The sequence below is a fragment of the Cucumis melo genome, chromosome 11 (genome assembly GCF_025177605.1).
Source record: "Cucumis melo cultivar AY chromosome 11, USDA_Cmelo_AY_1.0, whole genome shotgun sequence".
Classification (NCBI taxonomy): Eukaryota; Viridiplantae; Streptophyta; class Magnoliopsida; order Cucurbitales; family Cucurbitaceae; genus Cucumis; species Cucumis melo.
In genome coordinates, this window is record NC_066867.1 from 11,495,071 (window position 1) to 11,512,812 (window position 17,742).

Consider the following 17,742-nt stretch of genomic DNA (forward strand, 5'->3'; position numbering starts at 1 on the left):
GTCAGTTGAAGAGTCATGAGCAGAACTACCCTACACATGATCTAGAGTTGGCAGCAGTGGTTTTTGCTTTGAAAATATGGAGGCATTATTTATATGGTGAAAAGATACAGATATTCACAGATCATAAGAGCTTGAAATACTTCTTTACTCAGAAAGAATTGAATATGAGACAGCGAAGGTGGCTTGAGTTAGTGAAGGATTACGATTGTGAGATACTGTATCATCCAGGCAAGGCAAATGTGGTAGCTGATGCTCTTAGTAGGAAGGTATCACATTCAGCAGCACTCATTACCCGGCAGGCCCCATTGCATCGGGATCTCGAGCGGGCTGAGATTGCAGTGTCAGTGGGGGCAGTTACTATGCAGTTAGCCCAGTTGACGGTACAGCCGATTTTGAGGCAGAAGGTCATTGATGCTCAGAGTAACGATCCTTATCTGGTTGAGAAACGTGGCCTAGCAGAGGCAGGGCAAACGGCCGAGTTCTCGTTATCCTCTGATGGTGGACTGTTGTTTGAGAGACGCCTCTGTGTTCCGTCAGATAGTGCGGTTAAGACAGAATTATTATCTGAGGCGCACAGTTCCCCATTTTCCATGCACCCAGGTAGTACGAAGATGTATCAGGACTTAAAGCGGGTTTATTGGTGGCGTAACATGAAGAGAGAAGTAGCAGAATTTGTTAGTAAATGCTTGGTGTGTCAGCAGGTTAAGGCACCAAGGCAGAAACCAGCGGGTTTATTACAACCTTTGAGCATACCGGAATGGAAGTGGGAGAACGTGTCCATGGATTTCATTACAGGGCTACCGAGAACTCTGAGGGGTTTTACAGTGATTTGGGTTGTGGTGGACAGACTTACTAAGTCAGCGCACTTCGTTCCGGGTAAATCCACCTATACTGCTAGTAAGTGGGCACAGTTGTACATGTCTGAGATAGTGAGATTGCACGGAGTGCCAGTGTCGATTGTTTCTGATAGAGATGCCCGTTTCACTTCCAAATTCTGGAAGGGTTTGCAGACTGCTATGGGCACGAGGTTAGATTTTAGTACAGCTTTCCATCCACAGACTGACGGTCAGACTGAGCGTCTGAACCAAGTTTTAGAGGATATGTTGCGAGCGTGTGCATTGGAATTTCCAGGTAGCTGGGACTCCCACTTACATTTGATGGAATTTGCTTATAATAACAGTTATCAGGCTACTATTGGCATGGCACCGTTTGAGGCCCTGTACGACAAATGTTGTAGGTCCCCGGTTTGCTGGGGTGAGGTTGGTGAGCAGAGATTGATGGGCCCTGAGTTAGTTCAGTCTACTAACGAAGCGATTCAGAAGATTAGATCACGCATGCATACCGCTCAGAGTAGACAGAAGAGTTATGCAGATGTGAGGCGGAAGGATCTTGAGTTTGAGGTAGGGGATAAGGTGTTCTTAAAGGTAGCACCTATGAGAGGTGTCGTGCGTTTTGAAAGGAGGGGAAAGCTGAGTCCCCGTTTTGTTGGGCCGTTTGAGATTCTGGAGCGGATTGGCCCTGTAGCTTATCGCTTGGCGTTGCCACCATCACTCTCGACAGTCCATGATGTGTTTAATGTTTCTATGTTGAGGAAATACGTGCCAGATCCATCCCATGTAGTTGATTACGAGCCACTGGAGATTGATGAAAACTTGAGCTATGTTGAACAACCTGTTGAGGTGCTTGCTAGAGAGGTGAAGACGTTGAGAAATAAAGAAATTCCCCTAGTTAAAGTCTTATGGCGGAATCATCGGGTAGAAGAGGCTACATGGGAGCGTGAAGATGACATGAGGTCCCGTTATCCCGAACTGTTCGAGGAATAAAACTTTCGAGGACGAAAGTTCCCTAAGGAGGGAAGAATGTAACGCCCCGAAAATTTAAGGTAAAAAAAAAATTTTCTCGTTTTATGTAAAATGCAAGTTGATATAATAATAATATAATATTAATTATATTATTATTATTAATGTTTATTGGTTATAATATTAATATTATAAATATTATTATAGATTAATAATATAGAAATATTGTTATTTCTAAAACAATAAAATAAATTATTATTTATTTAATATTAATATTTTTAATATATTATTATTATTACTTTATTATTATTATTATTATTTATATTTAATATATATATTATTATTTAATTTAAATTATTAATATTATATAATTATTAAGAATTATATATATATATATATATATATATAATAAATTTTTTTTTAATTCAAAACCCTAACCGCGCGCCGCCTACCCCCCCCCCCCCCCCGATTTTTCGTCTTCTCCTTCTTCCTCCCCGACGTCGCCTCCGTTTTCCTCTTCTCGTCCGCCTCCGTTTTTCTCTTTCTCTTCCGTCTCCATCCTTCTCTTCATCTCCGTCTCTGTCCTCTGCCCTATCTTCATCTCCGTCGGTGTGCGTAGCCTCGCCGGACGTTCGCCGCGGCCTCCATCCATCTCCATTCGCTTCCAACCGCCGGCAGCCGATAACTCCCTCTCTCTCTCCGTTTCTGCCACCACCGTCAACCTCTCCGTCATCAGCTCGTGTTTCCGACGCCGACACGCCGTCGTTCGCCGGAAGGAAGAAGCCCCAGAACCGTGCTGCCATTTTTCGTCCAACCCGACCCGGTTCCAAGCCGTACCCGAGCCGCCATCCTTTTCCGAGCCGAGCCCCAAGCCGAGCGAGCCGCGAGCCGAGCCGCGAGCCGAGTGAGCCGAGCCGCGAGCCGAGCCGCGAGCCGAGCCGAGCCGAGCCGAGCCGAGCCGAGCCAAACCGAGCCGAGCCGAGCCGAGCCGAGCCGAGCCAAGCCGAGCCGAACCGAGCCGAGCCGAGAACCAAGCCGAGTTAAGCCGAGCCGAGCCGAGCCGAGCCGAGCCGAGTCCAAGCCGAGCCGAGCCGAGCCACCTGAGCCTTCCTTCCTCCACTTCGGTTCACGGTGAGTCTTCGGTAAGGATTGTTTTGATGAATTCCCTAATGTTACCTCGTCCGATTCGAGTTTGAATGTTGGATTAAGATATGGCCCTACTTTTCTCCCTTGAAGGTAGTACAGAGTTGACGCTTAAGTTCTCGGGTTCCGCGGCAGACCTGGTTGGAGATAGTTTCCTTTCCTTGGGTAAGTCAACGGATGACCTTTTAAAACAACTGCTACTAAGGCCATCCACTAAAACTTTCGTGTTTCGTTAGGTGTATCTGTCGAGCGTAGTTTTCGATCGAGGGGCATAACCGACTATCAGGTAAGGGTTTTCCTACTACTGGACCCCGAGTCCAGGCTAAAACCGTAGTAATCCACAGGGGATTACACGTTAGTGACTGTACTGAATATCTGTATGCGTGTTGACTGTTAAGTACTGATATTATATTTTGTCTGATGAAAATTATACTGTGACTGCTACTTGTGGATTGAGATTTTATGTTGATGGACCTTAAAGTTACGGTTCAGTATGTAGTAAAACACTGGTCTGTATTTGGTTCATGGAGTTTGGACGGGGAAGAACAGTGAGTCCGGTTCTGGTTGGTTAGTCGATTGAATTTAGGGTTTTCCCTAATGGCGTACGAATCGGTAATGCATATAGCAACTGAGGGTGTAGATGTTTAAACCTATACTTTCTGACTGACAAAGCCTATGGCGGGACTGTGATATGAATGCCGTTGGGATGTGATTGATGTAGACAGTTTAGTTTGGACTGAGGGGTAACGGTTAGCTTCATCTATGGGGTAGTGTGCCTTACGGATATGTGCATCCTTCAGGAGCATTAGACTGATATGTGCATCCTTCGGGAGCACTAGACTGATATGTGTATCCTTCGGGGGCACTAGACTGATATGTGCGTCCTTCGGGAGCACTAGACTGATATGTGCATCCTTCGGGGGCATTAGACTTATATGTGCATCCTTCGGGAGCACTAGACTGATATGTGTATCCTTCGGGGGCACTAGACTGATATGTGCGTCCTTCGGGAGCACTAGACTGATATGTGCATCCTTCGGGAGCACTAGACTGATATGTGCATCCTTCGGGAGCACTAGACTGATATGTGCATCCTTCGGGAGCACTAGACTGTTATGTAGGGTACCCCCGAATAGGAAGTTAACTGTTGTCCCCTAACGGGCCCAGTAGTGGGTCCCTTACTGGGTATGTTTATACTCACCCTTTTCTCTTCTTTAACTTTTCAGGTAGGGGCACAGCGAGGGGCAGACCGACGAGAGGCAGGAAGGATGCGTGAAGGCCATATGGACGCGTCTGGTTTTCTTATCGCTTCCGCTATGTATTTTGTCAGAATATTTTGACTTGTGATTTTGAACTGGTGCCTTGATATTTTTATTTTGTGACTTTCTTGATTTATTTAAAATAGGGCCCGAAACTGTCTTTTGTAAGGTTTCTAATGTTTTAATGAATCGCAACTGGTCTGTTTTAAATTTTATGTTGAATGGTCGAGTTTTGGTATTTGGTAGTGACCTCAGCTTAGTCCGGAAAGTTGGGTCGTTACATGTTTATATAAGACTTGTTAACAGGTTATCCATTGGTTGGATGAGTTTGAAGATCTTTATTGAAGTTTTACATTTTCAAAGTTGAGACATTTTCTGTTTCACTCTTTTATGTATAAGATGTGAAAGAGATAGATAAGAGTTATAGGTTAAGCAGGGTTGACGGGTCGTTAGAAGAAGAACGATATTAGTCGGTTTCATGCCACAACTTCGCCCTAATTTGGAGGTGCTCCAAGATGGGTGTGACACCAAGTGCAATTCAAACCTGATTATTCTTAATTGGCATATTGCAAAAGAAAAATGAATCTACTTCACATCTTTGTACGTTATGGTGGAGAGTTTGATCAAATCAAAAGTAATTATGCTTAAGATCCCATGAAAGGATAAAAGATTAGAAATGATATAATGTGTAGTAAACTATGAAGAAGTCTACTAAGTGTGCAACGTTTATTTTTCATTAATCAAAATTTCTGAATATATACATAGAGGATTTGAACACAATTACAAAAAATATGAAAACTATAAATTATCTGCAAAAGTAATCAAGTGTTGCATGATTTGAGGTGAGGCTTTTGTTGGTGATTTTAAGGGCAAGTTGCATGGACTTACAATTTCATTTTGGTGTGATAAAATAAGTTATTTTATAGAGGTAATTGTAGATCTTAGAGTTGTTTGATTGAGACAAAAAGAGGAGAGTGAGTTATTAAGGGAGATTGTTTTATTAGTTCACTGCAAACTGAGGTGGGCGACTTGATAAACACCCAACTTGTTGCGAAATGGGAGGAAAGAAATGAGAGGGAGATGTGTAGTTAATACGTTTACAATTTGATTGGCTAAGGAGACATGATAGGAAGTGATTTGTTTGACAATGACCTTTTAACAAACAAAGTGGCAATCAAGTTCAATTTATTTAGTACTACTGGGGTTTATCCCTAATCTCATGTACTATAAATTGTAAACAAAGTATTTCATAAATAAAGTGCTATTTATTTGATGATTTGACTTGCACCATTCAAATTCAATAAACTATGATCCAAGGTTATTTAATGTAGCTTGAATAGTATGTAGTTGACATACAAGTAGACAATGTTTAAGTAATAACCTAAAAGATCTATAGTATATGGACAAGGTTGGATGTTTTATTTTGGTAACATTGTGGATACAACTCATTTTGTAATTATTACAAACGATTTGATTCAAATCGTTCATGTAAAGATAACAAGTAAAAGTATTGGGTTGATTCCACAAATAATGTAGTTGGGCAAACTTATTCCAAAAATAGGCTCAACACTTCACATATAACAAATTTAGGTCAAAGAATTAAAGTATTGTTAAACATAGGTATAAGACTCGTGGACCAAAGTCAACAGTTTTGACCTAACTCATGGACCAGGTCAAAGATTTTAACTTTTACTCATGAACTGGGTCCACGCTTTTAACCTTACTCAAGCACCAAGTATACAAGCTGTTTAAATTGTAGTCGTGGACTAGGTCCATGAGTATAGTGCTTTTTTTTATATTAATTTCATAAAAATGTTAGTTTTCCTCTTTTCAAGAAAGTGTCTTTTGTTATTTGTCTTTTGATTAACGACCTTAGCTTAGTATAAAGAGTTGGATCATTACACCTTTGAACTATTGAAAGGTTTAAAAAATAAGAAAACTTAAAAAACTACTATCAAAATGTATATATGAACTAAAATTGTTAATATCTTGTTGAAAAAATAACTCAAAATTATAAATGTAATGACCAAACTCTTTATACTAAACTGAGATCATTACCTTCTAAAGGAAAATAAAACTTCTTAAATAATAATAGAAAATAAAACAAAGTTCATGATCAAAACCTCAAACACTCATTAAAATCATAAATAAACAAATGTAAGTAGAAATAAATCTAAAAAATATAAAAATCTAGCTCGAGCCCTAACTAGTTTTAAAAGAGAAAAATGAAAATGCATAAATACTAAAATTAAAACTAAAATTAAAATGTTTCCCTATGGCATGCCACGGTCACTTCTTGTCATTCGCCAGCTTTTCTCTGCCCTTACCTCTACCTTTGCCTGAAAAATTAAACATTAAAGAGAAAGTATAAAAATATACTCAGTAAGGAACCTACTACTAGTCCCACTAGGTGTCTGTTAACTTCCTATTAGAGTCCTATAAAGTGGTACCCCTAAACTAGCACGTTCTCGAACACGTGCAATCTGTAATCCCGTAGGAACATCTCTAGTTTGCGGTGAACCCAAAGGAACACCTAGGATAAAACTGGTCTTCAGTGAACTCGAAAGAAATACTAAGACAATCGAACTGTGAGTGATCCCGTCAGATGACTCATATACATATCATCTCACACTGGACTGGTGATCCCGTCGAACTACATAGTCATAAAAAGGTGATGATCCCAAAGGACACCCATGTGGGTACGACTCTAATAGATAAAGCTAACAGTATACCCTATCAATAGCATATAGCATAACATAACATCATAAGCATGACATGAATATTAATCATAGCATTCTTAATCATGAGATTTATATTTCATGTGTATACATCAACATCATCAAATATCATCATCAACATAACTCAGTTATAACTATTAGTCATCATAAATATAAACTCATTATGCATCTTAGATACATCAATGCATAGTGGAAAATTACATGCAAGCTCTTACTTCAGTTCGAAGGTTTAGTAGAAGAATCTTTTACCTAGAGATTGGCTTAATCCAAAAATATTCCTAACAGCAAGGTTAAGCTTTCCAAAAAAAACCCTAAATAGTAAAGGTAAAATACTAAGATAATAAATTTAATGGTTTCTTAAAGACCCAAAATCCATTTAATTCAACTTACCCAAAGTTGAGGTCAAATCCAAATTACCCTTGGTTAGGAAAATTCCACTGTTCAGACTTCCAGTTAAAATCTAACCAAATTAATCCAAAATTAAATTATTTAGGGTTCAAAATTAATCTTTGTTGGGCATTAACCAAAACTCAATCAAACTTACCAAAAATAGGTGAAAAAGGGAAAAATAAGCTTGGTGGCTTGAAAATGGCTTGGCTAGAGGGGAAACCGGCTAGGCGGCTCGGCTGGGGAAGGAAATCAACTCGAGTAAGGGTTGGCTCGGGTAGGGATCGGCTAGGATGCACTTCAGGGGAGTAGCGGCTCGGACGGCTCACGCGCGGCTCGAACTTCGCGTGTGTGGCTCGCGGCTGTGCTCACAACTAGGCTCGACTAATCATCAATGGCTGATAAAACGAGAAGCTCGACGGCACGCTTGAGGCTCGCGAGAAGGTGTCGCTCGGGTGGTTTGCGGATGACAGCCGGTGCAACGAGGCGAACAGAGAGAGCGGCTTGTAAAAGCTGACGACATTTCATAGTGCTACCGAACGAAGAAAGGAAGCTGACGGAGAGCGGCGAAGATGGACGACGAACTTGCGACAGCTAGGGTTTGTGAAAGTAAAAACTTTAGAGTGAGGAAGAAGATGGTGAGTTAGGATTTCCAATGAAGAAGACGATGAATAGTAAATGCACGCACTGAGAGGCCTATTTAAACAAAATAATAATAATAATAATAATAATATAATAAAATTATTATTATTTTCTTTTCTTTTTTCTTATTCTTTTCCAAATAACCAATTTCTTCTCTCTCTTCATTTAAAACACACCAAACCTTCTTTTTTTTTTTAAATTCAAGTATTCTCTCTCTTCAATAATTTCTCTTATCAAATGGGAAGAGAGTAGTAGAAAATGAAAAGATCGAGAACCGAAAAGATAAGTAATAGAAAGTTCTCCTCTTGCATATTAAATAAATGTGAAATTCACTCTGCATGCATTAGAAAGTTTAGTTAGTATTTACAACTGCTCGATAGATCTTTAATATGCATTAATAAATATATACAAAAAAATATATGTTGTCTCTAAACGAGAGTATTGCAAGGAGAGTATTTATTGAATAAAATGCTGCTTGGAGTTACGTCCATTGATTACATGTAATACCTAGATTTTGCCATGAATATATGAATGCCATTTGAGATGCTTATTTCTGTTGGTCTGAACAATTGTGCTTAGTTCACATTTATCTTTGATGGTACTTTTGTCCGTATATAATTTTATGACATTATTTTGGATTACTACCAATTTTCCATACGATTAGTTTTGAAAGGCTAAGTTGCAATCAATTTAAGTGTATGCACACACACATGAAACAAATTTGGGACTATTCATGTATTGTGGGAATTACTTATTCACATGATCAAGGTGTCTATCTTTCCTACGTACTGGAGGATGTTTTGTTGAGATAATTTATGCACACAAAACGTGTTTCCTGGCAATATTTTATGCACCTTGAAAATGCAATTTTCTCTTAAGTCTAATGATTTCAAGAACATCGCAACCCCTTAATGGTTGCTATAGTCATGCTGAGGCAATGTTTAGAAGTTGAGAAAACTGGCGTCCGTGGCGCTTAGCATTATGTTTTTTAGTTTTTAGTTTTTATTATTCGTGTAATATTTTAACCTACAAACATGTACATTTTTAATATTTGAATTAATTTTAGTATAACTTTGATTTGGTATTTTAATAATTTTTATAATTTTACGTTAATTGTTTTTAGAATTTGATTGAATTTAAATCGAATTTGATCCCAATAGAGAAAAAACTTAAATAATAAATTAAAAAATATATATTATAAAAAGTTTTCCCGACGCACAAAACACATTGGGCATGGACGCCTATTGCTGACGCTTTAACCAGATGTCGAACAAGCCTTTTCTCGACGTCTTGCTCCAGTCAGTGAAGCACCCATCGAAAAAAAGCTTTTACCAACATCGTGGGGTTTGCACATCGATTTTGCCTATCACGATCAGTATTGTCGGCACTCTCCCCGACGTGGCTTTTGGCTTCAAGATAGACATTCTTGACGTGTTTTATGATTTTTGCCGATGCATGTGTGCGTCAGGCAAACCCTTACTTCTTATAGTGAAGGAAAGTATCTTGCAAAATCACTATTTCCGCAGACCCTTACTTCTTATTTTTCAAAACAACTACAATGCAATTACATTTCCAGTATCTGAAGCCATAAAAAATATATTGTCAATCTCATCAAACCCAACAATTTTAAATACATTTTTCATTATAGTAACAAAAGAGACATTTATTGTAACGCTCCAAAGTAAGTAAATTTTAAGATTTATTACCTTAGGTCTAATTTTGACATTGTTGAAATTATTGTTGGTGTTATTTGGATTAATGATTGAAATTGGTTGTTTTAAGTAAAAGTGTGGTTGGTGCAATTGTATTTAAAGGAATTTTGATTAATTATATATACGATTATATAATTAATTGAATTTAAAGTTAAAATAATTATATTATGAAGATAATATAATTATTTAAGGATATATTGTTTTGGGGAAGATAAAAAGAAGAATCAATTTTTTGACACCACTAGAGTAAGGGTTGTTTCTGTTTAAAGTAACCTCGTACTTCCTTCGACGCAGCTCGTAATTGTTGGATTTTATGTCCTAAAACTCGTAGATAATGAATATAATCAATTGACTGTCATTAATAAAGTGTTTTATTATTATAATTTCAATAAGTGTTATTGATTATATTATTTGTTTTGTCTTAATAACCTAAATGCAATAAACTAACATCCTAAGCTGTTTGATGAGTCTTGAAAAGTATATAGAGACATACGAGGATTAATGTTCAAGATCAGCTTAAAGGGTCTATAGTATAGGGTTAAGGTTGAGTACCATATCCAGTTAACAATATGGATATGGGTCATTTTGTATTTGATACAAACACATTGATCTAATGCGTCCATGTATGTGACATGCGAGTGAGGGTATCCTATGCAATGAGTTTGCATAAGACTGGACCACAAAATTGTAATCGCTAGATGTAACTCCGTTAACTAGTTGGATTTCTACTTCATTAGGATGACCTAGGTGACTTAGTCTTAATCCTGAGTGTATTATGAACTCCTGTTTGCGAGGGATTGTCCTTTGATTTCTACGGGTGAGAGTGGCCAAATTTCCGACTCAATATGCTTATCATTTTAGGGACAAGACTGAGTGAGGAGCGGGAACATAATCACACAAGATGAAATTCACTCTTTCCCACCTTTAGGGTAAGAAGATAACTGTTCCCTTAAATGGTATCTCCGGGACTTGAACAAAGGGCCCTACCCTCTCTATTGTACGAGAGGGGTTTCTGTTTAGTGGTTGGACCATAAACAGGTTGTTCATTAGAGAAGCATTGGTATTTAAGGACTAGAAGTAACCCAGGGGTAAAACGATAATTTGACCCAACTGGTGTTACGAACACTTGTGAAGGACTAACTTGCTGGTATTGATCTATATCCGTGGACATAGAAATATATCTACAGTGAGAAGAGTTCAGCTGTGAGTCTTTAGTGGAGTGTACACACGGTTAACGAATATTAATTAATGTGGTTAATGAGTTTAGCTAATTAATCTTATATCGTTGTAGCTTCTGATCTGTAGGTCCATTAGGTCCTCTTCCTAGCTTATAAAGAGTAATGAGATTTATTTATATTGGTTGTAACTTGAAATGTTCAATTTACTTTGGGAATTAATATAATGTATATTGATACATTATAATATAAAGTTTATATTTTAATTAGACTTTATTATATAAATTTAATTTTGGATATGATTCAAAATTAAATTACAAGAGAATAAAATATTTGAATGAGTTTAAATATTAGTTTAATGTGAATTAGATTCATATTAAAATTATAGGTTAAAATTTAATGTGTATATGATACATATTAAAACTATAGGTTATAAGAGAAATTTATATTTGAATATGATTCAAATTTTAGATTAAATTAAATATAAGATATTTAATTTAAAAATTAATTAATTGGAGAATTAATTAATATTTTAGTTTAATTTTGTTTAATTAAATTTGATTTAATTAAATTAATTAAATTAAAATTATAGGTTATGCGAGAGATATTCATTTAAATATGATTTAAATGAAATATTAATTAAATATGATTTAATTAATATAATTAATTAATTAATATAATTAATTAATTTAATATATTAATTTAATATTTATTTATTAAATTAATAAGGAACGTGGGTGGTTTTCCCACGTTCCCATTTATTCTCTCTAACTTCCCTCTTCTTCCGTCTGAAGAAGAGATAATTCTTTGCGTAACAAAAACACGGAAAGCGTTCTGTGATTTTTTAGCAGAAAAAAAAAAGATCATTGCATTCTCTCAATTTTTTTCTCTCTAACTAAAAGAAATTCCCTCAATTCAATTTGGTTCCCACAAACCATCTCAATTAGAGAATAGGAAGGTTTCCAAGTGGTGGTGCCCAAATTGGTGAGGTAGATTTAGAGTCGTCAACGAGCGTAAATTTTTTTCTCTGTATTTTTCTTCAAAGCATGTTTAACCATAAAAATTATTTTTGTAATTTTTTGCTAATGTATTGGTATTTTTAAGGTTCCAATGAAAATTGGATTTCTATAATTCTTCCGCTGTAAAAGGGTTTTTCATCCCTTCAGTAATAATGTTCAACTTCCCTTTTTGCACATTTATAACAACACTTCAAATTTGAATTCTATATTAAAACCTACAACTAATTCAAAATTTAAATCCTAAAACTAATTTGAAATCTAAATACTAAAGTTAATTAACTAAAACAAAACAATAACTAAACTAAACTACTTACCGGAATGAACAGTAGTGATGACAGATGGCGACAAACGGCGAGACAAGGACGACGATGATTATTACGAGCTATGTCAAAGGGAATATAGGGAGGCGACAGATGATGATGAACGATGAATTTCTCTCCTTCTTGGTCTCTCTCTTAACTTGCTCAACCTTCTCCTTTCAGTTCTGTGAATTACAGAACTGGAAGTGGATTTTTAAAGGGGAATTCTGACACACTACGAAGACGTTGGAAGACACCCCCTATTGCCGACTTAATAAGTAAAACGTCATGAATAGTTTCCACGTCTCCTGACATTTTACTTATGACGTCGGGAATAGGATCCACACCTCTTTCGAGTACTCCCGACGTCTCTTGCATGGCGCCAGGGGAAGTTGAACAATTATTTTATTGTATACTTTTACCTAACGTAGTTAACATAGACGTTAGGAGTGACTACACTTTTTATGACGTCATGCATAGAGACGTCGGAGAAAATACAAGAATTAAATATTAACTTATCTTCCCCCGATATCTTGAACCACAAGGATGGGCCTTTGTTCCAACAATGCCTTCGTCGTGCCTATTTTTGCGTCGGAAGAGCCTCGATTTCTTCTAGTGCTTGTCGGTGGTTGCCTTTTTCGTTTCTCATGCCTACATCTTTCTTATTCAGTGCATCATTGCTATGGAAGTTAGGATTGGGTTGCTTATTATGATTCCATTGTGTATATTTAAAGGACACTTAGTCCTTTAATTAGGGTTGGCCCTTTAGATTAATTGTCTTAAGAGCAACATTTATATTATCTTTTTGTAGCTATTTCAGCTTGTATTAGAAGTGAGGGGATTAAAGCCCTTGCACAGTGGAAGAATTACAGAACCATTACCCAATTTTAATTGGAACCTAAAAATACCAGTACATTGGCAAAATCTAATTTACTTATTAGGCTAAGCATGCTTCTAAAATTAAATTACAGAAAAATACAGAGAATAGTAAACTTGTGTACGTTGATGTCACTAGATCTACAAAACTTCAAATTGGGGCACCACCACTTAGAAACCTTCCTATTCTCTAGGTTGAGATTTGGTTTGTGGGAACCAAAATTGGAGAAGGAAATTTTCAGAGAAAATTTTCTTTTAGAGAGAATTGTGATGGAAAAACAACAAAGAGACATGCAGCAGCAGAAAAGTAAGGATCATACTTTACTCTATATGCATCTAAACGATTTAGAAGCTAACATGCATATGCTATGCGATGAACCTAAACGAAGGGCATTAAAAGGTAAACAATGTGCTTACCTTTGTAGTTCTCAACTTTTTCTTCAATCCAAAACTTCTTTTTTGCCTGAAAATCACGAGCAAGGGCAATTACCAAGTTGACCTACTATTCTCAGGACCAAGAACGGAGCTGTGGGACTCGGTTTTGTGAAGTAAAGTTTAGAGAGAAAGGAAGGTGGTGTATCGTTTAGGTGTGTTTAAGCAAAAAAACATTATCTATCTCTCATTCTGTAATGAGAAGTTTTTATATGAAATTTACATGCAAATTATTTCATATCATCTCAACACCTAATAATCCATTAAGTCTTAATGAAATTAGTGGCTTCAAATTTACAATAATCTGCCACATTGCCCATTAACCTTTAATTAATAAAGTAATTAGTCAAAGGGGTATTTTGGTCATTTGACCAATCAAGTCAAAGTCAAACTTTGACTTTTCATAGTCAAAAGTCAACTTTTTGACTTTTTACTATTTTACCCGTCGTGACTAATCCCAACCTTCCGAGTATGAATCCGCATTCATTTTTCTAAAATTTAAATCATATTTGAATATAAATCTGGTCAAAGTTGTCTTTTCAAAATCAAAAGTCAACATGTTGACTTTTACAACTTTGACCGCTTCAAAACTTTCTAAGCTTCTAAATATGAATATGTATTCATATTTATTTAAATCATATTTAAAAACAAAGCTTAAAGTTTAAATTCGAATTACTTCAACATACTTGTTCTTAGTTGAATCCATATGAGCTAGTAGGGAAACCTAATGGATCTATAGATCATGGGCTCCAACGATTCGAGATTAACTGGCTAAACTCTTTTAGACCAACGAGAAAGTGGGGCCCCTTTTCGGACCAATGAGAAAGTGGGGCCCCTTGTTCAAGACTTGGATTCAGTCCTTAAGGGAACAACCTATCTACTATTCTAGAAGTGGGTAGGAGTGAATTCCGTCTTGCACCATGTGTCCCTAGCTATCCACTTGGTCTTATCCCTGAAATGGGAGGCTTATTGGGCCAACGATGTTGAGCTATCCTCACCTATGCAAATCTAAGGTTACTACCAAATGAACAGAAGTTCATAGTTAGCTCAGGATTAAGATCAAGTTACCTAAATCATCATATATGAAATAGTCAGTTTACAGTTTACGGTGTTATAACTAAAAGTGACTATTTCGTGGTTTCAGTCTTATGCAAACCATTTACATATATAGGACGCCCCCACTCCCATGTCTCTACATGAACGATTCAGGATTATATCGTTCGTACTTACTCCAACAAACTCCCACTTGGACTAAAACTCCAAGTAAGTTAGAATTAATGAGAGAAATATATATATATATATATATATGAGTACAATAAACATATATATTAAACTAGGGCAATATCATATAACTTTTTAGCCCGTTACGCAGATCTCTCCTTTTTCTTTAGACGGAAGAAGTGGGAAGTTGAGAAAAAATTTGGGAACGTAGGAAAACCACCCACGTTCTCTATTAATTTAATAATAACTTATTATTATTAAAATAATATTAATTAATTAATTAATTAATTAAATCATATTTAATAAAGGAAAATTTTCATGAAGGTAACAAAACATCAAACTATTTAGGACTCGTGTAACAAAGCCCACAAAATTAGCCATTTTTTTAAATATTCCAGATTTGCCCTTCCATTTTTCTTCTCCTCCTCGCTGCGATTTCTTTCATGTCTTCCTCCTTGTTGCGATTTCTTTCATGTCTTCCTCCTTGTTGCGATTTCTTTCGTTGTCTTTTTTTTTTTTTGCTGCGATTTCTTTCCATCATCTTTATTCTTTTCTTTTTTTCGTTGCGATTTCATTCCATCGTCTTTCTTCTTTTCTTTTTCTTCTTTTTTATGTCGTTTAAATTTGAGTAACCAAATCTAAACCATCGTGTACAAAAAATAACAGAATCTAAAAGATCGTGTATAAAGAATCTTGAAAAAATCATTTAGATTGGAGTAGCCAAAAGTAAACGATCGTGTTAAAAAAGTAAACAATCGTGCAAAAAAACAAATCATCGTGTAGATAAATCTAAACGATCACGTACCAAAATAATTAAAAAAATCGTTTATCTAAATCTAAACAATAGATCGTACTAAAGAATCTTGAAAAAATAAATGATCGTATAAACAAATATAAACGATCGTGTAAAAAAATAAACCATCGTGTACCAAAAGAATAAAAAAAATATTTAGCCAAATCTAAATGATTTTGTATTAAAAGAATCTTGAAAAAATTCGTTCAGTCAAATCACTACAAGAAATCGGGACTTTCCCGACGCCAAAAAGGACGTTGGCACAAAGAACGTCGGGAATACCCTTATTTTTGATGTCGGACAGACGTGTCGTGCAAGCTGCATCGGAGAAAATCCTATTCTCGATGCCATGCACAATGCATCGGGAGTGGCATCGAGATAAAGCGTATTCCCGACGCGTCAAGCACGCATCGGCCAAACGACGTCGAGAATAAGGCCAAATTAAATTTAAAGTACACCTTATTCTCGATGCCATGCACGGTACGTCGGGAATAAGAAGTTTTCTCGACATACTATGGCGTATCGGAAAAACCTTTTAATGAGTATCGAGAATACCCTTATTCCCAACGCCATATAGGGAATCTTTCGACGTTTTCGTGCTGCGTCGGGAGATCACTTTTATAAATATTTCAGTACTGTTTTACATAAAATTGAAAACGAAAGGGAAAGGGAGAAGAGAGAAATGAAGATTCGTCGTTGTCTATAGCTCGCCGCCATCCGTTCCGTTGTCGTTGTCGTCCTTCGCCGCCGTCGGCCACCTTAGGTATGTTTAAATATAAAGTTTGTTTAGTTTAAATATAAGTTTTAGGGTTTTTTTTAAGAAAATTGTTTTAGGATTTTGTTTTGGAATAGATTTTTATTTCTTAAATGTATTTTTGTATAGAATGTGTGTAATTTGTGGTTGAATTGAAATTTGAAGGGTTTAGGGTTTAGGATTTATAGTTAAATTGAAAATTGAATGGGGGAGGGGGTTTATAGTTAAATTGAAATTTGAAGGGTTTAGGGTTTATAGTCAAATTCAAAATTGAATGGAGGGGGGGGGGGAGGTGGATTTATATAGTTAAATTTTCGCAATGATAGTATACAGTGAACATATGGATATATGTACTAAACTTAGTTACTTTTATATCATTGTAGGACCGAAGGTGTAGAATGACGCGTACGCACCTCGTTGGGAGACTTTTTGTTATGTTTGCGTTTTTTTGTATTATGAGAACTACATTTTTTGTATTAAACTTACTAATATTTTTTGAACTTATCCATATTATTAATTTTAAATATTTTTTTAATTTGTGTTTGTATTTCTTAATTTATTAATTTATATTGAATTTATTTTAATTTAATCCAAAATATTGGGAAAAATATTTGAGCAATCCGAATGTCGTTGTGAATGTTTGAGCAAAATATTTTAGGACAAAAATTAGAAATTACAGATTTAAAAAAAATATAAAAAGGAATTCCCGATGCACAAAGACGTCGGGAAAAAAACGTCGGAAGAGGCATTCCTGACGCTGCGTCATGCGTCGGCATAAGGTCCGTTGGGAGAGGAACTCCTGACGCCACTTTGGCTGACGCATGTCACGACGTCGAGAGAGGCATTTCCGACGCCGTGTTGGTACAGCGTCCGGAATGCCTCTCTCGACTCATTTCTCCTGACGTTATTCTCGACGTCGTGAAAAACGTCGGCAAGGATATGTCGACGTTTTTTTCACTTTTTTCGACGTTTTTGTGCGTCGGGAGTACCCCCGTCTCTTGTAGTGAATCTAAACGATCGTGTAAAAAAAGTAAACGATCGTGTACAAAAAAGTTCTAAAAAATCATTTAGCAAAATCTAAACAATAGTGTACCAAAAGAAAAACGATTTGCCAACCCAAATCTAAGCGATCAAATCTAAACGATCGTGTAACCAATTTTAAACGTAACCAAATTAAATGATCGTGTAACCAAATTAAACGATAGAATTAAAAAAATAATTACCAAATTAAATGACCAAATTTAAATGATCGTATACCAAATAATAGTCAATTCTAAACGATCGCAAATATCTAAACGATCACAAATATATTATGTGCGCGTTGTTGATGACGTAGTTGACGAGGCATTTTTGGTATTTTACACGGTGGGCCTTTAGGCTTTTTCCATAGTTTTAATATGTATCATATACACATTAAATTTTAACCTATAGTTTTAATATGAATCTAATTCACATTAAATTAATATTTGAACTTATTCAAATATTTTATTCTC